This window comes from Zeus faber (genome assembly GCF_960531495.2).
Source record: "Zeus faber genome assembly, chromosome: 19".
Taxonomy (NCBI): domain Eukaryota; kingdom Metazoa; phylum Chordata; class Actinopteri; order Zeiformes; family Zeidae; genus Zeus; species Zeus faber.
Genome location: NC_137206.1, coordinates 25,630,706 through 25,650,003, shown reverse-complemented (window position 1 = coordinate 25,650,003; position 19,298 = coordinate 25,630,706). Strand labels below are relative to the sequence as shown.

The 19,298-nt window shown below is 43.9% G+C and overlaps 1 protein-coding gene across 1 annotated transcript in view; it reads right to left on the bottom strand.

Annotated features, from left to right (window-relative positions):
- Positions 1-19,298, bottom strand: part of dpp6a (dipeptidyl-peptidase 6a) — a gene marked incomplete at both ends in the record, with an annotated part of 261,559 nt that overhangs the window by 105,685 nt on the left and 136,576 nt on the right. The window lies entirely within an intron of this gene.

Sequence of the window (19,298 nt, the reverse complement as noted above, 5' to 3'; positions counted from 1 at the left end):
TTTCTTGGGGAAATAGTCGAAAAAAAAGTACTGACACCGTCTGCATCATGGCTTATTCCTGTAGCCCCAATTAGTAATGATGCACCTAATTGGCTTAAAGCCCCCCCGCAGTCCGTTAAATATTTATGGGACTTAATCTATAATGCAATTTCAAATGGGCCATAATGGAAAAGGACACATGTCTCAAAGCATCAATATCTGACCGAGAGCTGAACTTCAAGATCTACCTCTGAGCAGATGAGGTATCGATTTTAACAATAACACACAAGAAAAAATAAAATCCCCATTTTTTTTTTACTCTGTAATTGGCCCGGCTGATCCGTCGGAGTTGTTCCTCTAAATAGAAAAACGACTAAACAAACCAAGCAAATGAATCAAGATGTATTATTTCACTTCTAAGTACCGGCTGGCAGCATAAGCATTAAAATAATGTGGATATTTCTTCATTAAGTGCGATCAACATGTTAGGGTTAGAGTACAAAATATGATGATATTCCCAGTTTTTCACCAGTTTTTACCAATCATTTTGCAGAAATTCACTTGTTATATACTGTTGTTGTTTTTTTGTGTGAAGAAAATAAATAAAAAGAATAGGGGTTCAGGGTCTTTACTGATTTGAGTACAGTACAAACGTTGTTTGGTCATGACCAAACTGAATTGATAAAAGCCTGCACCAAACCATAATAGCTCGTTCAACTGGCTTCGCTGCAAAGCCACCGCTTTGGAAGCAGCCTTGCCGTGGCAATGGGAGAAAAAGAAAAAACAACATTATGTGTCTTTCATTGTGTAGCACATTTGGCGCTCAGGTCACGGAGGGGTCCGCCTTTTTTTCCCCCATCAACTCTCGGAACCATTTCGATAATGTGCCTGTTTATCGGCTGCAAAAACAGCCGGAAAGGCGGTTGCGTCCATTCACAAAGGGATCCTAAAAGCTCGGGTGTTTGGTGAAGAAAGGACGCTGCCTCACGCTGCTCAAAACGGTGGCGGAAAAAAATAAATGCAAGGGAATTTCACATCACAATGCTTGGATTTAGAAGGGGGGGGTTGAGAAGGGTTCAACCCCCCCTTGAGAAGGGGGGGTTGAAGTCCGTGAACTCATGCATGCATATTCACCATGCACACACACACACACACACACACACACACACACACACACACACACACACACACACACACACACACACACACACACACACACACACACACACACACACACACACACACACACACACTTTCTATTGGGAATATTTTCTTGATCATATATATTTAAGGTCTAATAGGATCTGAGTAATTTGTTTTTCAAACCCTCTGATATTGTAATTACAATCCTGTAACTCCTGATTGGGTCATTAGTCATCAACATGAAAGCCTTTCCTCCCGACATTGGGAAAAATAAATCAAAAAGCCTTCAAGGGTAGAGGGAGAAGGAAGCCACCGACATGAGTTGCCCGCCGATGAGGGAGCGACTCCAGAAAGACCCGCTTTTGCTCACTCGTGCATTTTTAAAAAAGGGGGGCAAAGCGAAGTCTCCGGCGATAAAATTCAGTAACTTAATCTCAAAGACGCAAGCGAGGGAATGAGGTCGCCCTGAAATCTGATCTCCTCTCGGACAGCTAGCAGGTGGAGACCAAATATAGGCGCTCCCGCTCCGGTCGTAATTGGGAGCTTTATTGATTTCCGGGCCTGTCGTCACGCCTGAGGTGACCTTTTGTTTGAGAATAATTGCTCTATTAGGGGGTTATTCAGGCACCTGGCGGGTATCTCAGACACTATTATCGCCCAATGAGAATCTCGGGCAGTAATGCACTGACCCTGCTCCTGTGTGTGTGTATGTGTGTGTGTGGACCAGGACCGGCGCTGGGTCTTATCGCCAAATAAGAACACAGCACGGGGGTTAACCTGTGTTGCAGAGCTGCCGGGGAGCACCGCGAGGTCATCACGTGTCATCGCTTCTGCTGTGTTCGCTTCACGTTTGCGGAACTGGCAAAAGTAAATATTTGCTGAAAGAGCTAATTGTTTGGCCATTTTATCCGCGATGGGATAACGTGATGTCGGCTCGTGTTTTTAGTGTTAGAAGACGGTTGATCTCAGGTGTTTTTTGTTTTTTTGATTAACTGTGATTTGTTTCACAATGGGAAATAATGCGGAATGAGAGATCAATAACTCTGCATTTGAGATGCTGCAAGCTGCACTTCTCTAATTCCACAGGAGCTAGGCTAGCTGATCCCCTCTGCAGGCATGCATTGTGCCAACACGCTTCGCACAAAGCCCGGCGTTATCTATGGACACACAGGGAGGAAATTGGTTTTGACTTTCACGTCTGGATCTGGGTGAGACAGACAAAACTCAAAATCCCCCCCCCAAAACTAGTGTCCATTTGAAGCAATTTCAGGGTCAGTTTAAGCTCAGATCACATAGATTAATCAAATAACCAACGCTTAGATGGATTAATCGATTCTAAAATGAATGGTTGGCGGCGGTCCCCGTTTAGATTGAGGAGGGCGGCGGCCCGTTTCGCTCTCGGCCCCAAATTGTGAATCAGCAGAATGCCATTTAAATGGAACGTGGCCTCTCGCTTCAGCGAGAATCAGACCAGGGCCGAACCGACCCAGGACGGGGAACTTTTAAAAAATGTTTAATTTCCCTTCTCTTGGGCAGCGGCTGGAGCCTTCACCGACTCGCTGACCCCGTGACCTCCTTGAGGAGAGGTCAGGGAAGACTGCGGCTCGACAGAGGGAGACGGAAGTCAACGATTAAAGATTGATTTTTGAAAGAGGAATTCTTCTTCCTCCTCCCCTCCCAGATCCTCCTTCTTTTGTTCTCTCCATCCACATTGTTCCCTCCACTCCTTCCTTTTCTACCAGGCTGTTTTTTCTATGAAAGTTATTAAATAAACACAAAATAATACAATAACACAACAAACAATACATGCATAAATACTGTTATGAATTCCACTACTATGAATTAATTAATGATACGATGAGTTTCTAGATGAAAGGACAGAAAGAGCTCCGCCGCATAACACCGTTTTTGATTCGAATATCTGGGACTTTAACTTAAGAACTTAACACCCCCCCCACATCAAGGCAGTTTCACCTTTGATACGATCTAAAGAATGGAGCTCAGGAGCTCCTGCAATTAAGAGACTCTAGATGCTGTACCGCGTCCTCTGAGCGATCTCAACTTGAACCCCCGTTGAAAGGCTGCGAAAGCCACTCCGAGCAAGGACAGGGAAAGGGAAAGCAGCAAAAAAAAAAAAAAAAAAGCAGAAGGAAAACGCACGACATGCATCCTCATACGATCAAGCATTTCTGGAGGGCAGGGAAGGTGAGTTTGAGGAATCAGGACAACAACAACAAAAAAAAAAGTCATACAAAGCAAGCACACAAGGGGGTGGGGGTATGAGCATCAGCACAGCACGAGGGAATTGTCGCCGTGGTGACGTACAGTATCAGAGCACAACGGCATCACAGCGCCAGGGTGCAATATGACTTTTACACACAACTGATGAGGCTGGTTATGCCGTAATGCTTATTTGAGACGAGGGATTCAAATTATTCTGTTATTCAAGCGGTTCTCAACCTGGGGTCCAGGGACCCGCCAGGTGTCCAGGGGTCTCATGCAGAAAAATTATTAATAGTTAAACTTCACTGTTCACGGCAGAATCATGACTGTTTGGATTATAGTTTCACCATTATTCTCCAAAATACAGTACAGGCAGTAAATCGTATCTAACAATAAAAAAATCTGCTCAGACTGAGGATCCCAGAGATTAAACATCATGAAATGGGCTCCGTGGATCCTAATGTTGATCAGATTGAGGCTCCTCGGTATGAAAAAAGGTTGAGAAATGCCGGACGACTGCGTCAGCGCTCTTGCAACGGCTCTCATCCAACCAAATGACTGGATTGGAAATAACGGTTGTGTTTTTGTCCTGATGGAACAATTTAAAAAAAAGAAAAGCAGGAGATGGTGGGAGGGAGTGCCAATGCAGAGCGCAATCGTAATTAGCTTATCCAGAGATTGGAGTGTGACAAGGGTGTTTGAGTGTGCAGAGGGGGGCATCTGATTGTCCCAGTTCACACTTTGTTGCCGAACGCTCGTTATTCCAGATTGGCATCGGGGGCCAAATAAGGGAAGAAATGACGAATCAGAGGGCAAAGATCCGGGCACGCTGGCCCCCGGACACCACGCTTCGTGTCGGGGGGAAAAAAATGTGACATGGTACCAACATTCCCACTGGCGGCGAACCGGAATGGTATCATTAAACCTTGGAATAAATTACTATGATTCAACCCGTCACGCTGTCACACCGTCACTCTCTCCTCCACCTCCTCCTCCTCCTCCTCCACTTCCCTCCAATCCGCTCTCTCACCATACGCTCACACCAGAAGTGACGCACGAGAGTTTGGCCGGAGATTTTGGCGACGGGAGAAAGTTGAGCGGAGTCCAACTTCACGATCATTGGCCATGGGCAGTGATGATGCATTTCCTCTGTTCCACTCATAAACCGTGAGTGAAACAGGTTAGTTTCACCCGACTGACGATGTGTTGTTGCAGTAGTAACCCTGCTCAGTACGAGAGGAAGCGCAGGTTCAGACATTCGGTGAAGTAGCTTTATGACTGCAATCTTACGAAAGTCAGCTCTCGATCCGAGCTTTTGTATGCGTGGAGGGCAGGCGCAGGCCACCCGGGCTGTGGTAATGCTCCACTTGGGAGGTGGAGTACCAGGGGCGGCAGCTTGAACCCTTGACCTTGGTTCCTACAAAACTTTTAAAGCTCATAGTTGTGGGAGCCGATTTCCCGGCGCTTTGTGATGTAACGCGTATCATTTACACAGACGTCATTTAAAAAAAATGGTGGGTGGAAGGAGCTTTGGGATGGAGCCTCCCTGGTGAGGCTTGTCACATGGTACAATGAAGAGAAAATGAGAAAGTCCAAGTTTGATCTTTTGTCGAAGTCAAGTTCCTGTGGAGACATCTCCAAGACAACGTCCCAAAACTTCCTTGAAGTTTGATTAAAGGCATTTACCATAGAAAATATTGCCTGGTGTCATATAGCACAAATCACCAATCAGAACACAGGTAAATATCTCATATATATTTTTTTTTCGTCTGTCACCTAGAAATGTATATATTTGAAAACACCTTCAAAATAAGTTAATGCAGCTATGTGCACAGTCATGTGTTCATACGCCACTATGGCAACCACCAGAATAGGAACACCCACACGCGATAAAATGGCAACTGGTGCGAGCGTACTGTTAGTCAAGTTACTCTGGTTTCACGGACGCTTTTGCAAGCCGCCTCATTCTCCCCCCTGCCCGCCCACAAAGACATGAAAAGACAGTCAGTCAAGCACAAGCTCTGCCAAGCTTCCGTGGCACGTGCCCTCTTCGCGCCGAATGAATGGGAACACGCGGACGTGGCCTTAATACACTCAAGCGCTTAAGTATGTCAAAAAAGCTTTGCCTACGCACCTTCCCAAGGCCACAATAGACGATCAAACCCTGTGTAGTCTTCCTGCTCTATTGAACAAAAATAAAACAACAAAAAACAAAGATCCGATCGCCCCGACGGAGACAAGGTTCTTTCTGCCGACAGTTACTCGCATTCAAATCCGCTCAATTCCACAGCTTTATGAGCTACTTGTCCATCTCACGTTTGAATAGGGGGCGGGGTAAAAGAAAGAGAACACAAAAATGACTGACAAAGCAACAAAAGATTCTTCTGGTTGAATAAAAATTCAGGACAATACGATTTTTTTCTCTCTTTCCGATGATCAAGTTTCCATTTTTATAATTACATCTGATGAGTTCGGAAGCACACAAAACACTTTATTTGAAGGAGTGCTCTCTGCTCCCTGTGGCAAATGGTTCTTCTGGTTCAACTAATGGCTCCCCGGTGTTTGGTGGGGGGGCAACGGGAAACGGTGAAACTTACATCCGTGCTTCTACCCTTCCCCTGCTCGAGGATTTACATCATCCAAAGATAATGGATTCGTCTGATCTCATCCAAAAGACTTCATTTCAGGAATGAGGGAATCTACATTTCACGGATAAAAGCCAGGTTAGGCCCCGATAACTCAGCCGTTAAGCGACAGCACCCTGAGGAGCGGTGAAATGAGATTTTAACTCCGTAGCGGCGCAGTGAGGACGGGACACACAAGACCAGGGGAGTCACATCCGGCGACAGAGGATTGCAACCAGAAAGGCTTTTCATTAATGACGTTAAACCGGGAGAAATGAGAAACGATGTCGGGTCTTCAGATGTAAAAAGGGAGTCAGTGTTGTTTCCTTGAAGGATCCTTATTAGAGGGCGTGCACTTATACTGTTTTCCTTTTTTGATAAGGAGTACTGATACGAAAACTGGGGTTTTGTGTTATAATAACACTGAGATCAGTTTTATTATTTTCAGGAAATAATCGATGCACTTTCTTTGCTTGAATGAAATCGGATGAAACTCTCATAGAGTCCTAACAATAACATGCAACAGGAAGTCAGTACAACTTTGTCACGTTAGGTTGGTATTGGATTTCAGTGTCGGAGCATTCCTACAAATTTAGGTGCATGAGCAGAGTGTCGCAGCAGCTATCCGACACTGGTATGGGAATCTGTGCATCCGTAGTAATGACTGAAGGGGTTTTCTCTGTATTCATCATCCTCTGTATTTTGCTGATTCCCATCCGTCTACCTCGACACTCGTCTCTATCTACATGACCTTTCTATTGAAGGATACAAACTAAGGCACATCCAGAGGAAAATATAATAAACAAAGATGATTGTAGATGTCTGAGGGGGAAACTTCCTTAAGTAATCAGCGCCCATAGCAGAGTTTCCATAAGAACAAATTGGTGCTGGTCAATGTGGAAGATTTAAATGTCCCCGACAAATGGGAGCGATATGGATCAAATATCATCTGTGTTTATTGAGCTTAAAAATTATTGTTAAGCAGGCTTTAAAGAGAATGACATAATCAAGGCATGTAAATTTTGAATATTTTTTTATTGAGTATTCTAAATAAAATCAGTCCTGTCAGTTAAGCTATTTTAAAAAAGTATAAATAAATATGAGCAATATTACGACTAGAAATCAAATCATTTCGTTCCTGAACTATAAGTAAAAAGTGCAGTCGCTTGAATTAATATTTCACTTAAATACAATTTTAATCAAATCAAAAAAATATGACAACTAGGTTGGGACGTCTCATCGACATATTTTACTACACAATGAATATTTACCGTCTGCTTTGGGTCAAACTTAAATATCCCCAAAAACCTATATATCATATAATCTATGAATGGATGTGTCCCTGTTGTCAACCATATATCATCTTTCTGTTTCTCCTCAGAGTTTTGGAGGCTGCCGCTCTGTCTCTGCTCTGTGTGTACTGTGTTTACAAGCGCAATCTGCTGGGCGGGGCTTATTTCTATATCAACAAACGTGATTGGTCAGAGGTGAAAGGTCACTTTTAGATCGTCCAAACTGATTGGCTTTCCGTTGCAACTTGCCGAATGTGGAAATGAATAGATCTGCAGTCTATTTTATTTTCGGAAAAAAAATAAGGTGATAATAATCGTTATTGTTTTATTGCCCAGCACTAATTAAAATTGTGGAATTATTTTTATCAGACATTACAACCGGAGAGATTTAAATATGTCGGACTTGAACAAATTTTCCCAGTCAAAAACTGGTAATTACTGGATAACGGAAACTCTGCCCCGTAGTTATGTTAACAATTAATGGACTATCGGTGAATTGCAAATAAGAATTTAATCGATAAAATTTCTAATTAAAAAATGAACTGAACAATCTGTGATCTTGTTGTAATTGTATCAACGGGAGTTTTCCGCCCACACAGCGAGGGCAGGACATTTAAAAAGCTGGCACATTCTCCTTTGTGGTCCCTCACCGGAATGATGGGGGGCAGTGAAGAAAGAAATACCCAGTGAAGCAGGAAGTGTTAGTAGAAGTAGACAGAGGCTCCTGGAAGAATGACAAACAACAAACATGGCTGCGCGTAGAAAACGGGGGCTTTGTGATGGCCAGGAGTAAACTATAGGTTTATTGCTGCTCAACAACTAACCCTCCGCTCGCACAAAGACGGGTCGTAAATATTCCTGTATGTGCGAACTGGCTAAGCGAGTCTTTCCTCAAACTTATCTATTTTGACATGCAATGAGGGAGAACGTATGGTGGCCCTGAGAGCTCAACATACTGCAACTTAAGAAAACACATGTAAATAGACAAAACACAAGAAAATCACAGAAAACACAACCGCATTAACAGAATACACACCCGCATTAACAGGAAAGACAACCGCATTAACAGAAAACACAACCACATTAACAGAAAACCCAACCGCATTAACAGGAAACACAACCACATTAACAGAAAACACAACCGCATTAACAGGAAACACAACCACATTAACCGAAAACACAACCGCATTAACAGAAAACAACCGCATTAACAGAAAACACAACCGCATTAACAGAAAACACAAACACATCAAGAGGAAACAACGACATTAATAGGAAACACAACCTTATTAACAGAAAACACAACCACATTAATAGAAAACACAAATACATTAACAGAAAACAAAAACGCATTAACAGAAAACACAACGGCATTAACAGGAAACACAACGGCATTAACAGAAAACACAACGGCATTAACAGGAAACACAACGGCATTAACAGGAAACACAACTGCATTAACAGAAAACACAACCGCATTAAAAGAAAACACAACCGCATTAATAGAAAACACAACTGCATTAACAGAAAGCATAACCGCATTAACAGAAAACACAACCGCATTAACAGAAAACACAAGCACAAAGCCACACTATGGAAGTGAGCCATGATTGCAGCTACTGCAATAAAGTTTTTATTTAAGCCATTTAAGTGCGATGCCAGAGAAAATGGCTTCTACCGGCTCCAAAATAGCCACATTGACAGAAAACAAAACTGTATTAACAGACAACACAACCACATTGACCGAAAACACAACTGCATTGACAGAAAAAACAAACACATCAAGAGGAAAAAAAACGACATTAATAGGAAACACAACCTTATTAATAGAAAACACAACCACATTAACAGAAAACACAAATACATTAACGGAAAACATATTAACAGAAACGCATAAACAGAAAACCCAAACGCATTAACAGGAAACACAACGGCATTAAGAGAAAACACAACTGCATTAATAGAAAACACAACTGCATTAACAGAAAACACAACGGCATTAACAGGAAACACAAGGGCATTGACAGAAAAAACAACGGCATTAACAGGAAACACAACGGCATTAACAGCAAACATAACCGTATTAAAATAAAACACAACCGCATTAACAGAAAACACAAACACAAAGCCACATTATGGAAGTGAGCCACGATTGCAGCCACTGGAATAAAGTTTTTATTTTAGCCATTTAACTGCGATGATAGAGAAAATGGCTTCTACCGGCTCCATGATAGTGTGGTGTAGTTCGCGAACAATTCAAATCTTCTGGGTGAAAAGGGGGATTCACTCACTTGAATCAGTGAGTCCGTAAATATACACTGTATCACTGATTTGTTCGCAGGGATACACTTACTGCGAATGTGATTCTGAATCATGTTCGCTCACAGCTGACTGAGAGCTAAACTGAACTGATTGATGAATGGATCGTTTCAGGAAGTGATTCAGTTCAGTTCGTTCACCCAAAAGATTTGAATCGTTTGCGAACCACACCACACTATCATGAAGCCATTTTCTCTGGCATCGCACTTAAATGGCTTAAATAAAAACTGTGGATTGATATAAAAGTTGTTTTTTTCGATGTATTAATTGCATGGAGGAAGCAGATGGAGGATAATTACTGACACAAGATAATTTAGTTCAGTATATTTTATTGCAGATAAATCGATGCATCCATCGTGGCTCACTTCTGTAATGTGGTTTTGCGGAGGTTTTTTCCTGTTAATGCGGTTGTTTTTTTGTAATTTGCTTGTGTTTTGTCTATTTGCATGTGTTTTCTTAAGTTGCATTGCGTTGAGCTCTCAGGGCCAGTGTAGAAATGCTCCTCCGCCAAGTCAAAAAGTCTCATTGCATCGCTTATGTCCCCGCGCGCCGTGGCCACCCCCTGTTGATGTCATCAGCTTTTGCTTTTACGTTATCAATTAAAGGACGATTGTTTGTCGAGGTTAACAACCATCGATTTAGGAAATTCCTTTAAATTTGCATCCCGAGCGCCCCGCGTGTGGCGCCTTTTCCGGCAAAATCACCAAGGTCCATTGTCATATCATCAGAACAATTGTCAAAATCAAAAGCCCTAATCGAGCTTCCTGTGGCGTTTCTTGTTCGAACAAAGCCAAACGCTCATTTGCTGGAACACACTGGAAATTAGGGTACATGCTCGGCTGCTGGGATGAGGGCCGCATTACCAAGCATTTGATTAAATTTCAGATGCTAGTTAACAAGAAAATGCATAAACAAGATGACGGACCCAATTAATAACAAATGCTTGGTTCACCCCCCCTCCTGTCTGTGTGTCTGTGGGTGTGTGTGTGTGTGTGTGTGTGTGTATGTGTGTGTGTGTCCGCTTTTCTCTGCAAACCTCCTCTACCAAGCTCCACAGCAAGGGGCATCATCTCCATAGAAACCAGGCTGCCTCCGGGCGCTCAGTGTGTACCTAGCAAATGTCACAATGGAAAGTTTTTGTTTCAGGCGCCACTTACTACACACCAGCGAGGGAATGCGTCACAGATGCCAAATATTTTGACTGAGGAAAAACCGCTGGAGGGGGGGGTATTGACAGGGTCTCCTGCTGCTGAGACTTCTTCTTCTTCTTCTTCTTCTTCCCCCTTACCCTACGTCCGCCCAGACTTGTTTGGGCGGACGTAGGGCAAGAAGAAGAAGAAGAAGAAGAAGAAGGATCTTTAATTGTCACACAGCACGCCACTACAACACATGCATACACACACACACGCTTGGGATGGTGGCCGGTGAAATGGGTCCTCTGCATTTAACCCATCCTGGCTTGTCCTTCCTCTGGGGGGGTAGCCAGGAGCAGTGGGCAGGATTCAACGACACGCCTGCCCATCGCTGGTCAGACGATGATGTTGTGCATGTTTTTGGTGGAGGTCCTTTCTGATGTTACATGAAGAAACCCCATGTGAGCATGGGAAGAACATACAAACTCCACACAGAAAGGCCCCGAATTAGGAGATAACCCGCCGGAGCACAGTGCCAACAGCGCCCCAGGCAGAAACAAACCCAGGACCTTCTTGCTGTGAGGCAGCAGTGCAATGCACTGTGCCACCGTGCCACCATGTGTGTGTGTGTGTGTGAGGGGGGAGAAATTAGGATGCAAGCAAGACGGCAGTTACACAGAGATGAGACCCAGAGCACCAGCTGTGGAGAAGGCTGCGCTGCGGGAGGAAACAGCGATTTTTGGACAGCCCTGATAGAGCTGTCACAACTGTTACACAATCATTTTAGCTGATCATTTTGTTCAATCATGTTCCAGCTCAGATTTAGGGGAATCTTCTCGCAAATGTTACAAATGCTGCAATAAATAAGAGGCAAATTCTGTGCCTTTTCTTCAGGCAAACTGTGTGAAGCGGGCTACACACTACAAGATAATGGAGCCAATTTTGGGACAGATTCGCCCCCTTCCAACAATCGTGAACCAAGTCTCGGTTCTTTTGTTCTGAAGATTATGGTGTCAGATTATCCTGTTGTGTGAGGGATGTCACAAGTGTATTTTAAGTGCGTCCCAGCGGTACCGATTGCAATACACAAATATTAAATGTGGCAGTTTCGCCACCACACACCACCCAAGCAGCGTTGTCAGGGCCCTCCGGCACAGAGACCCAGGCGACGGGGGGTTGTTAACACCAGTTTATTGTAAAGAGAAGGCAAGGTGGAATTAGCCAGGAGCAGATTGAACATGTCATGACAGGGCTCCTATCCCGAGTGTGTGTGTGTGGATGGGGGTTTTTAAACCTGCTCAAGCCATCCAATCCACCACATTAAACATGTTGAATATTTAGGATCCGATATCCTGTAGTGCGGGGGGAACGCGGTCCGTGGATTGGCATGCGGGAAAGACCGAGCGCGAATTGGGAGCCAAGCGGACTGAAACGGAACAAGTGGTAAACACAACAGCGAGCGCGGAACGCTGCGTTGAGCAGCATGAAGTGAACAACAAGAAAAAAGACAGTTCAATCGACTAACGTTATTCGCATTCAACTAAAATGTCCTGGCCGGTACCGCCCATTGTCCTGCTTTAACCGTGCTCATCAGCCGTAACGTGATGAGCTGCCTTATCAAATTCGTCAACGTTGGTCAATTTGGAAAGCCGCAGGCGTTACTGCAGCCATAACAATAACACTAAAGGTTGAAGGCAATAAACGCCGGCGGTAACACCAGTTGGAAGACAGGGACACAGCTCCTGCCTTCAGCCAGATAAAAGCCGGCGCAGCACTCTGCGCTGGACTCAGTCCATCTATCAACATTTATATGTGCATTTTAGAAATATTATGGCGGCCATTGGGCCAGCCCTGTTAAATAAATCAGCGGAACCGGAGAACTCAAGATGACAGCTTCATTGTTATTATATTTAATAACATTATGATGTTTCATATTTATTAGACTGATCGCTGAAAACACAAAGGGTCCTCGAAGTCAGTGATTTCACTACTGCTGTAACTGAAATATTCCATATTCTCATTGGAGCACTCGGCAATCACATTGTCCAAAAAAAAGTCAGCAGTCCATTTCTGCCTCCAAGCTTGAAAAAGGACAGCTGCTGCAAAACTCAAAACATTGTATGTTTCCTGTTCGCAAAAAGGAGATTCAACATAAGTAGGAAGGGGCAAAATGTTCTATTTCTAATCTCTTATGTTAGAGACCAGCCGGATAAGCCATAAGAGTCAATAAAAACCTGAAAACCATGAAAAAATTCACATTTTGTGACCATCTTCTTTTTTGGTACGACATAAAGACAGTCTCCCTATAATAAAGGCTTATTGTTAAAAAAAAAAAAAAAGAGGAATTTGATGTATAATGCTTAAACGTTTGGCCAATTTGACTGGATTCACCCATAGTGAGAAGCTGTAGCAGAGTTTGTTTCTCAACAGTGAAGCAAGGTTGTGCTGTGCTCAGCTGTAAATGATGGGAACCCACATTTTAATATGAGGGTGTGGGTTGAAAAACAGCGAACCCATCGCTTAATGACACCGCAGTTGGCAGTGTGGGTTTTGGGTCATCACACCTTCCCGGCGCTGGCACGAACAAACCCATGCTCAACGGCGCCGGAGAAACGGCTCCAAATAAATCGCTTCTGGGCCCCACAGGCAATTACCTTTTTATCGCTTGTGACTAAAGCCGGCTCTTCTGAATGTTTGTCACTGTCGTCAAGCCAGCACAGAAGCGACAGCGGGACCTGAGGTGGGGGTTGCTGTTGAACCTGGCAACGCTCGGCGATTCAATTAGAGGTTCAGTGGAACGTAGCGGCTGTGATCGTCTTCCTGCTCTACAGCTCTGGGCCTCCAATTACGACAGGTCGATTAAAGCCAAAATAAATAAATAAAAAAGGAAACAGCCGGCCTGGACCAAGGATGCACACACACACACACACACACACAGTTCTGAAAGACACATTTACACACACATTGCATGCTGATAATCCCGCAGTTATCAAGTTACCACTGTGTGCGCACTTACGCACGCACGCAAACACACACACACATACAGACACACACACACACACACACACACACACACACACACACACACACACACACACACACACACACACACACACACACACACACACACACGCACGCATTCACACACACACACACACACAGGCTTGAAAATTACGAGGTATGACACCGCGAGGCCAACTTAACGCGGCCGAGTCGCTCAGTAACAGCTCTTAATGCAAAAATCGACCCGGGGGGCCATAGAAACAGCCAATCTGAGACTCAGGACAAAAAAACGAGGCTTTCTTATTCACATTCCATTACGCCTCCTCATAAAATTCACTTTCAAATTTCCCGGTAAATTCGCTTTCCATTTTATCGTCGTGTCAAAACGTTTTTGGGAGGAAGAAATGCATCCACTTAGTGAAACAAACCGTTATGTATTTTCTTTTTTATTTCACGCTCTAAAGCCAACGTGGAGAATAACAGCGCAAGCGGCCCCTCTAATATGATTAATAAGCGTATCGATGCTGCCTTCCGTAGCCAACGGACACAATTAGAATGCGACAAAAAAGGGAATGAGAAAGGCTTTTACACCTGCCAGGGAAAACGCTGACCTTTTCCTCCACGAAGCAGTTTTACACAAGGTGAAACTATTCCTCCTGGGATGTTTCCCCGCGTGAGAACAACACACAAACAGAAGCACGGAGAGATATATAGGCACACACACACACACACACACACACACACACACTCACACACAGGCCTGTGAACAAGCGCAAACACACACGTACCTGATGTAGCGAGGATTGCCATGACATTTAGTTTGGCCGCTAAAAAAAACAAAAAAACAGAGAGCGAGCAATGCTTCTAGTGTTGAATATTTATTGATGCATTAAAGCCACACACACACACACACACACACACACACACACACACACACACACACACACACACACACACACACACACACACACGGTCATCCAACAGCTATGAGCCATTTGAGCAAAGAGCGTCCAAATCATGACAATCACGATGAATTGCTGCGGTGGGCGCCATCCCATCTCTGCTCTACTCTCCACTTCACACACCAACACCAAGACTCAATTGTTCATAATTGCCCTTAAGATGAACTACGCCACAAACGTTAGGGGGTATCCAATTCTCCTCTAGATCCATCTTCCCGGCCCTCATCTCGGACCCAGGGACCCGGGAAAACAGGAGTCACATCATATCTGTTTGTGTTCCGAAAGTGGCTTTGTTCCCGATGAGGGCGGCCGGTTTTTCTACCTCGGCAGACTCTTTCCTCACCCGCATGATGGCAGTCCATGGGAGATGAGGGGGCCGCAGATGATGAGTTTGTAATGTACAGTATAGGCGGTCGCTCGGCGTGATTCTGAAAACACAGTGCGCTGATTAACGCCGGGGTCATTTCACAAAGGGGGTTTTGTGGTCCACGGATTCAGATTAAAAACGCTGAAATAGTGACTTCTATGTGGCAGAGGGTGTTTTTTTAGTGACTTCAGTGTGTCTTTAGTTTTCTGAGACAGCCCCGCCCATCAGTGGATTGGGGAACTTTTATTGCATTTACTATTTTGGAAGTTCAAGATTCACATATAAACATTCCCTCATTTATATTTGCATTTTACGGCAGTGTCATTGGATTGACATCAAAAGTGAAATGGAAAAAGGTTTGACTAATTTGAGACAGAACAGATAATGATGCCTAATTTAGATTCTAATTTGTTTGTATTTGATTTAATAAAACCATTAAAATACCATGATATTGTGGAAAATCTGGAAAATATAATTATATTAGGGATGAAGTAATAGCAGCACTGCAATCTGATTTCAGTCTGACAGGAGACTAAAGAATGACACCCAGATGCATTTTAAAGATCTCTTTGGGAGATCTCTTTGGGAGAAAAAACAATTAATTTAAAATTGTTCCGAGTGATATTTCAGACACGAAAATGCCATCAGCCAAAATGTGAAGCTCGGGATTCACAATTGGTCGATACTGACAGTGAAAAAGTTATTCTGGTGACTCCATGTCCCGTCCTCCTCCCTCTGGTGGAAACCCTTCTCCCTCAAGAATCTCAATTCCTCGGCTGCTCCAACAGCACAGCAACGTTTTCTTCCTCAACGACGCGATCGATGCCTTATCTTATTAGAGGCCGGGTGAATCTTTATCAACGGGATCAGGCCACCTGATGCAGCGCACCGTGTCTGAACTAACAATGTGGTCGGTGCGGAGAACGCTGGCGGGCGGGGCACATGTATATCTTCGTGCCAGTTTGCGCCAAATATTAGCAAAAGCAAGAAAGCGCAAAGCGACGCTGTGGGCTCTGTGTTGATTCCCCGGTTTTCGTTTTGTGTTTAAGTAAAACCTCCACTGCAAACGCATGTTCAAGCAGTAATGCTAGGGTCACACCATCGGAGACGGGGCTGCAGCGTGAGCTGAGCCTTAGTGGGCGTGTCGGCTCAAAATCCATTGGCTGTTGTGAGCACGCAAAACACTTCAAACCTCTCATCCTTACCATATTTAATATCAGTTATAAAGATATATGGTGTCGTGGGTACTTTATTTAAATTAAAATGGTGTAGCTGTTCACTTAGCTTAACTGAGGAAAAATGCTATTCGGGGAATAGCCAAAATAATTGTTGACAAAGAGTAAAACAAGGTTTCTTTGATTAATTTCTTGCACTGCACTATAACTTTTATGCATTCTATGTATTCTATTTTTTTTACTTTAGGCATTCTATTACCTTTTATAATGTGTTTCTTTGCACTTGTCTTAATGTTTTTTTATGTTTTATGTAAAGCATTTGAATTGCCTTGTTGTTGAAAGGTGCTGTACAAATAAACTTGCCTTGCCTTGGCAAAATAAATTACTATTACGTATATAATCTTGCTATCTGTCCCTTTAAATTAAGAATTTTCCTTGTTGGGGAAAGATATAGTAAGATGACGTGTTCCTTATTTCATTGATAGTATAAGGGACGTTTTTCATTTTATAAAGTAGCCTCATCATGAACAATCACTCTGTGGTCCAGGCGTCCATTGTCCAAGGATCAGCGCCAGTGTGAGTAAGTCTTCCCTCCTCCCATTGGGTGTCAACCTTCCTAGTCGCCGTACGCCGCCCCACCCCCGGCAGCCCGTTGAAGCCGAGCTCCGTTTGAAATGCATCGCAGCCTGTTGCTCTGCAGTGCACATGCGCCGGGGTTCGCCGGGGCGCGGCGCATCTAATCAACCAGGTGATGAGGACAGGAGAGGTAATAACAGACTTAAAGCACTTTAAGTTTTTCACTTTGCGAGAACGTTGGACCCTCTTATACCAGAGATAGTTATAGACATTGATATATCCTGGTTGTGTGTGTGTGTGTCTGTGAATCCAACTCAGGTTCTCTACATTGCACTATATAGTGATATAGTGCGATAAATTAGTTTTACTCATCAAGTAAAACACATATCATTTCATCAAGTAAAGGAGGATAAAACGACGACGCCCTACTTCTACCACATCGTTATGAAAATAAATCAGTGTCAAAAATCACCTTTTCGTCACAATTACAGTTGTAGAGTTAGTCCCACGTTTATCAGCTGTGCGATAAGGTGTCGCCGCACGCCGAACCATAAATCCAGAGACGCGCTCACTGAGAATAATCTAAACAGATGCAACCAGAGGCGGGGGACCTCCCTTCCAGGACGGTTGGTGCTGAGCACGGCAATACAAATAGCAACTCCAGCCGTCCTCCAGACAATAATCCATCAGTGTCCTTTATTATTGTTACAGAATACTTATTGGTAATAAATACTTAAATATTATGACGCTGTGTCATGGTGTGAGAACGCTCTACATTCCCGGCGCGATCCTTGAATCTGACAGTTTACGAGCAAACCGGTTGTACTCAAAGCACACCCCGGCTGTTACCTTTTATGTTGTAGCCATGGAGGAATGAAAAAAAAAAAAAAAAAAAGCAAATACTTAGTTGTAGTAGTTGGTTTATATGTTGAAGAACTATCTATGTTGAAGATAAGTTTAAGGAAACACTCCATAGAGAGACATACAAAGCATTCCGATCGGGAACCATTTGATCTGATGTGTCGGAGCGGCAGAGAAAAGCCGAGTGGGTTGCGACACAGCTGAGCAAATACTGAACTTCCATTGGAATTCCATATTTTTAATCGCATTACTTCACATCTGACGGACTGAGTCCAGAGTCTTCAGAGTCTGTTCTGTGGGTCAGACTATAAAAAACGCCGGTGAGGGCAGTGGAAAGGAAAGGAAAGGAAAGGAAATCAGGGTCCAGTGCGGAGTTCGAAAAGTTTCATTAAAATCTTCCTATGAAGTGCATACATGCAGAATATCTGAACCCAATCTGTATTTTGCTTCCAACGGTCATGACATCACACGTTCAAAAGGAACTGTTTTGCATAAATAAAGGGTTTCAACTTTATTCTGATTATTTTAATTGCCTCTGCCTTCTATTCGTGACCCTCTGGCTACGCAACCTTACAAGCACATTGAAACATCTATGCTGCGCAGGACTGATTCAGTATATAAAGCAGGTAAAACCTATGCAAAACAGAAGAAGCAAAGCTAAAATAATCTATATTACAGTAAAAAAAATTGAGAACTAATGTTGGCAGTTAAAATCTCCACCACCAACATTATGGCTTAATTTCCCCCGCAACCCTCGCCCATCCCCCAGCTCTGGAGTCTGAGCTAGTCCATTACAGCACCTGAGCGGACTTGCCCTGGAACTGTAGCCCCCCGATCCCTATCCACTAATGAGAGGTGTGTGTGTGTGTGTGTGTGTGTGTGTGTGTGTGTGTGTGTGTGTGTGTGTGTGTGTGTGTGTGTGTGTGTGTGTGTGTGTGTGTGTGTGTGTATGTGTGTGTGTGTGTGTGGGAGGGGGTCTGTCCAGGGGCTTCTGTGGGCTGATTATTTGCGGGAAGAGTTTCCGTTGTTGCTATCTCTAGTGAGGTGCCCTCTATTTCTCTCTCCTGTCCCTGGACCACAGGCCCAACGAACAGGTCATCAATCAGGAAAAAGCAACAGTGTGTGTGTGTGTGTGTATGTATGTGTGTGTGTGTGTGTGTGTGTGTGTGTGTGTGTGTGTGTGTGTGTGTGTGTGTGTGTGTGTGTGTGTGTGTGTGTGTGTGTGTGTGTGTGTGTGCGTCGCGTCGCTGCATGCGCTGTACAGTTTGCAAACCACAGAGTTCGCTCGAAGCAATTTTTCACCTGGTTGGTCGAAGCATCAGATCGCGTGAAAAAAAATAACAGCAGCTAAGTATTCACTTCCCTGGTGTTCTGTCTGCGCCATCACGGCGCGTTCGCTCGACTCCCCCCGCCCCCACGCCCCAGGGTGGCCGAGCCTCTGCCCGACAATCCAGCTAAAATGAAGTTAAATTTGACCACGTCTGTAAATAGGAACGGATAGATAACCATCCAACCGCTTCTAAAAATGACCCTGAATTAAATGGCTTGTAAAATAGCTTGATTTCACACTGCAAGGAAGTCGTCTTTTATTCGTTTTAATCGACAACAGTTTAAATGAGTCGTTTATCTGCTGGACTGTGG